We start from the raw sequence: 7,242 nt of genomic DNA on the forward strand, positions 1-7,242 counted from the left end.
GACCATAGATGTTAAGTCCCATAGTGCTCAGAGCCATTCGAACCATTCATTCTACGACTGACTCCACCTTCCAAGTGTCTTCGTGAGCGTCTTTCATTACAGAGATAATTTTTACCCCACTGGGCCATAGAACTAATTTTACAGACGATCTTACAGAGGAAAAGTCACTGAGTTGATGATGGATGATGTGTGACACAAAACAGAGCTTTTTTTAAGGTTTTGAGTTGGAGGGCATCTATAGTTATCTGTAGCGGTCAACCAAGTGTCTCCCTGTCTGTGCGGTATAGAAACAAAAACAAGAGCATGTGAGTTTACGTACGCTGGACTTTAAATGCCAGTCTCCAATGGCTTTACTATTGTAAATGATTTTGTTTTGGAGGGAAGGATATTGTTATGTTTTGCGGTCTGAAAATATTTGGAAGTTCGTATGACACTGTACTGAGGAATGGAAGATGTAAATTTTAACATTTCCTTTTTAACATGTAATGGTGGCAGTGGTTGCTTAAGCTTACTTTGGATTTGTTAAACTAGGGTGTTTTTGATTATACCCATTATTGTGGACTACAGATTTAAGTATGTTCATTTCATTAGAAACGTCTGCTTCACTGATGGGGATGTGGAGCATGCAGTTTACAGCTGTCCTGAATAAAACAATTTTACGTAGGTTCACTTGGTATGAGGTCCAGACGCTCGTTAATGGCAACGTCTGTGATAGTAGATATTCTACATATCTGGAAGGTATACTTTTTATTGTGACTGGGAAAGTAATGACAAGGAAATTACTCCTTCTGTTGTATGACGCTTAACACAGAACCGCATCTTTGGGTACATTTTATTCATTTCATTTACTACGTCAGTTAGTTCTTCATTTCAGACATTCAAAAGTATTATAGTGTCATCCGCATGTTTTTTTTATAATGCATAACTTTATCTATAAAGTACGGATGAATAATAAGAATTTTAGTTTTTGGTAATGTATGAACAGCAAGCTGACCAGCAGGGCTACCACCCATTGCTAAATCATTGAGTTGCTTTGCAAAATTTGCCACTGGATGAAAAATAGTTCTGTGATAGGAGTAACTCAAGTAATATGATGAGTTAACGAATTTCTGCCTTGCTTAGCTTTTTATACAGGATTAATTTTTTTATGACAGGTGTGCTTTCCACGGTGTGTCTGAAGGTTTACTGCGCCAAAAGAGACAATTGTTGCTAGCTATTTTATAACTGTCGTTCATTGAAAAGTTTTTTTAAGTGTATTTTTTCTTCAGTCTATCATGAGTTTTTATGGTAATTTTATGTCCTGGGTTGTTTATGTCTTTTACAGTGGGACGTATGTGATAATAGCTTTAATGAATTTAGCCTGGGGCACTGTGTGTTCATTACAACACACAGCTGGGCTTCATTATTCACAGTTGGTATACTGTTCATGATAACAATATTACAAAGTTAAAAATATACTTCACTCAAAAGTATGCAGATAAGGTCAACAAACGACCTAAAATCTGTAATTTTCTACGGATTAGTAAGTAACAATAACTACCTTTCCATAAACTTTCCGTTACCGGTAACAATATTTGTGTTATTTCTGCCCACACTAGTTGCATTTGATCCACATAATGTTATTGAAACACGCCCATGTGATGACAAGCCTGCAGTGGCGTGAAAACTAATTGATGGTACAGAAAACAAATTGCATCAAAATTCGAAAAAAGGGACTGCTTCTATATCGCTCTCAAATAAACCGCCAGTTTACATCACAGTTGCAGTTCTCCATGCAGAATGGGTATAGTATCTTCTGTGTATTACTTAAAGGGTAATTCTGTGGGCAATGTAGCATTGTTTCACTAATACATGTTTTAAGTTCTCGTTTAGTATCTTGTCTTACAATCAGTACAACAACCGATGATGTTTCGACAGTCAAGTTACTTTTACCCAGAACAGTCAAATCGTTGAAATTAGGTGAAAACTGCCGTGACGAAGTACAATGGAATCTAAGACAAATCATGGTTAATTGTATGTGTTTGTCTGGGTAACGCTTAACGCAATCGTAGTGTACATATAGTATGGTTTTACTATGTTATATATCCAAAGACCCTGTAAAAAAGGCATAAAAACGTGGCCTTTAAAAATTTTCATTCATTGAGATTAGTGATATTAATTAAAAAAAAACTGAATACAAATCAAACCTTATCTTTGTGATAATTTTAATAACATTCTGTAACGACTCACGTTATTATGAGGTCTGATGATGTATCTTATTGAAAAAATGTTCACTTCAGGCCTAGAGAAATGATATCCAGATAAAAAGTTTTTTAATTTCGTTCGCAACGTTCATGAAGGGAACTGTAAACAGATTTTCTCTTCGTAAGGACAAAGCACTGGTGACGTGAAAGCACTCTGCTCGAGATAAACAGCGCTCTTGGTCAAACAATGAAGACACCACCGCCAGTAAAACGAGTAGTAGCAGATTTGGGAACGTCGGGACTCAGCGCTTCTGTCTTTTAGCACTAAAGTAACATTTAACCAACCCGGCTTCCGGTCACGGATTTCTGCATTCGTATTTTTAGTTGGGTTTCATACCGTTTTGTATTTCTGGAGTCGCAAACATGGGTGTACATCCATTCAAGTACGTTTTTACAATTCTCAGCTTCTAACTGAGGTTATGTTTTCGAGAAGTACAGCACAAAAGTTATTGATTGTTGCATTTCTCTTTCAATGAATGCAAACAACCTTTCCACTTAAAATCAGAGTTCGATGCAGCAACAGACTGAAAGTAGGTATTACTCTTAAACCACCGCTTATGAATTCATCAGATAATGATTAAACCACTTACACTTTCTGGGCAGAAAAATACGGAAATTAACTTCCGTTAGCTTCAAAAGCGAGTAATAATGTTTGGTCAAGTGTTTTTGCTCCGCTCAAACAAGACCCTCTCGAAATTACACTATGCACTTTTGTCCGAATTTTCATAGCCAAACGAAGAAAGGAAAATAAACAAATCTTATATAAAATTGAGCAGCATGAGATATAGTTTTGCAAGACAAAGTTCAATTACTTGAAAGTAATCGAGGTAATTAAGGAAAACTTAATTAGTGATTTGACGGAAAATTATAATGTCCGAATGTTCATAGCATAACAAAGAGGGAGGAATGGACATAAGGGAACCAAAGTGAGCAGCGTGAAGTTTACTTTTGCAAAATAAGATTTAACTGATTGAAAATAATCACGTTAATTTGAAAATTTTAATCACTGATTTGACGGAAAACTGAAACATTTTATGAACTGCTGCCGCTACCTAGGTAAAAAAAGTCAGAAGGTTCATCTCATTTATTTTGTGCATAAAAAGTTACATTGGTGCAGAAATTCTTCTTGAGAAACTTAAGTAAATATCAAAGTACAGCATAAATTGAAACTTATAGTCTGCCATGATGAGCACAATATTCCTCTGCATTTGTAACTTCTACAGTTGTGACTTCTGTGACTTGCAATGAGCTATATCTGTGGCACTGTATGGTACATTTGCTTAAGGGGCCTCCCGCCAATGACGCCAAACGCTCATTTCCATTTCATTTTCATCTACGTAATCGTTCCAGCTCCAGTTGCTCGTAAATGTAGTCCGTTGGTATTTAGTTGAAACGGCAGCCGGTAAATTTGTGAGATTTATCAAGCCGGCACGGTAGCTCAGCGTGCTCGGTCAGAGGGTTGGCCGCCATCAGTAATAAAAAAAAACTGCGTTAATAGATCAACACCCGGCCGAGGTGGCAGAGCGGTTCAAGGGGCAACAGTCCGAAACCGCGCGATCGCTACGGTCGCAAGTTCGAATCCTGCCTTGGGCATGGATGTGTGTAATGTCCTTAGGTTAGTTAGGTTTAAGTAGTTCTAAGTTCTAGGGGACTCATGACCTCAGAAGTCCCATAGTGCTCAGAGCCATTTCATTTTAATAGATCAACAACGAACTTAAAAGGGTGTCTTACGACGTCCGCCGCGATCAGATGCAATGAACGAAGGCGAACAAACTGAAATTAAAAAGAAAAAATGGAAAATAAATTGGTGAGCGCAACGGAATGCCATGCAAAGGGGCGCGGGTTCAATTCTCGACTGGGTTGGAGATTTTCTCCACTCAGGGACTGGGTGTTGTGTTGTCTTCATCATCATCATACCATGGTAATCCCAAATGTAAGGTCTTCTATTTTTTATAAGTACATAGACCTGTTTATTTCTACAATGGTTTACATGAGTTTACAGCTTGAACATTTTGCTATTTTTCGACATAATCACCATTTCTGTCGATGCATTTTTGTAGACGCTGTGGCAGTTTTTGTATGCTCATGTCACACCAGCTCGCCGCCATGTCGTTCATTAAATTATGAACCTCTTATTTTACCTCGTCGTCGATTCTGAATCGCTTTCCGGCCAAATGTTCTTCTAACCTAGGTAACTGGTGAGAGTCACTGGGCGCCAAGTTAGGACTACAGGGTGGGTGGGTGATTATGTTCCACTGAAACTGTTGCAGGAGAGCAACTGTTTGCCGAGCGATGTGTGGGAGAGCGTTATCACGCAGAATGTGTACGCCCTTGCTCTACATTGCTCTTCTCCGGTTCTGAATTGCCCGTTTGAGTTTTTTCAGAGTCCCACAGTATCTGTCAGCGTTAATTGTGGTCCCGGTGGGCATAAAGTCGACCAACAATACCCCTTTCCGACCCCCAAAAAACGGTTGTCATGACTTTACCGGCAGACTGCGTTTGTTTGAATTTCTGCGGCTTTGACGAAGAAGGATGCCGCCACTGCAGTGATTGTTGCTTGGTCTCAGATGTAAAGTGGTATGCCCAGGTTTCGTCACCCGTGACAATTGAGTCCAGAAAGTTGTCCTGTTCGGCTGCAAGGCGGCGAAGAAATGCGCGGGAAGCATCAACTCGTTGCCGCATGTGTTCCTCAGTCAGCATGCGTGGCACTCATCTTGCGCACTCCTTCCGGCAGTTCAATGCTTCCGTTAAAAATTCTGTGAGCGGTGCTTCGGGAAACCTCAGGAACAAACGTGCAGAGATCATCCAGGGCGATCTGCTGATCTTCACGCATGCTTTGCTCAACCTTCAACACTGTCTCCTCAGAAATTGACGGTCTCCCGCTCCTTTGCTCGCCGTGAATTTCAATTCGACTAGCTGCAAACTCCGTACACCACTTACGAACCTTTTTGACATCCATGCACGACTCACCATACACTTCCGTCAATTGGCGATGGATTTCAATCGGCGCAGTGCCCTTTGAGATCAAATACCGAATAAGTGGGCGCAATTCTCAACGGCTGCCAAGCCAAGACTGAGCGCCTCAGCGCGGCGTGCGCATGTTTGCAGATAGCACTCTTCATAACAGTGTGACCAACTGCCACACAAACTTGAGTTCTGTACTTCTAAAAAATAGACCTTACTTTTTGGATTACCCTTGTATCATCCCCATCGACACGCAAGTCGCCGAGGTGGTGTCAGCACAAATAGACTTGCACCAAGCGACCGGACTACCCGACGGGAGGCCCTAGCCCCCCGAGATTTCATTTCATTTCAGTAGTTACGACAGCACCACCGCTCATATCTGCAATTATTACAATCATTTACACAATCTCGAATTTCAGCTTCAATCTTCGTTCTTACCTGGCCTTTATCCCGTATCGTCACGAAGTCGGCACGTTAGTAATAGGATTTGCCAATGTTAGTGGTAGAAGATGGCGGGATGGGACTTTTTATCGGTACCCGTTCCCCCACGTCCTTCGCCTCCACCTGTCGAGGTCTATGTTTTCTGAATAGTCTGCGTCTTGTATTAGCGAGTATGAATGTATGAGAGCAATATCGAATCGTATAACAGACGAAGACAACCCAGCAAGTTCTGTAACCAGTTTTTCCAGAAACTTCGCTCGGTGGAAGAGAGGTCAAAACAAACCGAACATGTGTCTTGGCTGATACATAGGTGTACAACCGTTTCTGACGGAACAACGATCAAAGTTTTCGAGGTGCGATATGTTTCTTTTAGCGAGAAAATGGCTCAACAGAACCGGTGGCACAATGGCTAGCGCCATGGCTTCATAGGTTTGCACTCCGTGTTCGAACCCAGTTACTATTTTCATTTTTGTCGTTCATTTTTCTACCCATGTCCGTTGAAGATTACTACAATAGTTCCAGGTTTTATTGAAATAACGTTGTGTACTAATTGTATGCCTGGTGAACAAAGTGGGAAAGAAACAATAAATGCATGAAAAAAATATTTGAAATTCCCTTAGTGTCCCTTCATTCATAATCAACTGCAAGCTCCAGTTCCCGGAAAAGTGATCTGTTGTGCGTGGTTTGCGCGAAATTATTGCTAACAGCCGGCCGGTGTGGCCGAGTGGTTCTAGGCGCTTCAGTCTGCGCTCGGGTCGAAGATTCGAATCCTGCCTCGGTCATGGATGTGTGTGATGTCCCTATGTTCGTTAAGTTTAAGTAGTTCTAAGTTCTAGGGGACTGATGGCCTGAGATGTTAAGTCCAATAGTGCTCAGAGCCATTTGAACCATTTTATTGCCAACACGTTAAGCCTTCAGTAGCTTTAACAATTTTTTTTTTTCCAGAGTGAGATTCAAACAACGAAACATCACTGTCGCAAACCTGCCTTTGCCTGTTGCTTGTGGTGTTTAGAATTTCTATGGTTCAAATGGCTCTGAGCACTATGGGACTTAACATCCGAGGTCATCAGTCCCCTAGAACGTAGAACTACTTAAACCTAACTAATCTAAGGACATCACACACATCCATGCCCGAGGCAGGATTCGAACCTGCGACCGTTGTGGTCGCACGGTTCAAGACTGAAGAGCCCAGACCGCTCGGCCACACCGGTCGGCCAGTCAAATTCATTGTAAAACTGTAGGTACGTTACTGTCTTTACTTTTGTATTATCCGACCACAGTGTCATTGCACTCGCCTCCCAAGGCCGTTAACAGAATGACATGACGCATTGATATTATAGTTAAGAAGTACATTAACAATTTAAAGTCATGGACTGTGCGGCTGATCCCTGCGGAGGTTCGAGGCCTTCCTCGGGCATTGGTGTGTGTGTTTGTCCTTAGGATAATTTAGGTTAAGTAGTGTGTAATTTTAGGGACTGATGACAACCTTAGCAGTTAAGTCCCATAAGATTTTACACACACAACAATGTAAAATGAACGTAAACAGTCTTGACTGCAAGAAACCTCTATTTTTGTGGTTACCGGTGCCGCTCAG

The sequence above is a fragment of the Schistocerca piceifrons genome, chromosome 2, assembly GCF_021461385.2.
Source record: "Schistocerca piceifrons isolate TAMUIC-IGC-003096 chromosome 2, iqSchPice1.1, whole genome shotgun sequence".
NCBI classification, from domain to species: Eukaryota; Metazoa; Arthropoda; class Insecta; order Orthoptera; family Acrididae; genus Schistocerca; species Schistocerca piceifrons.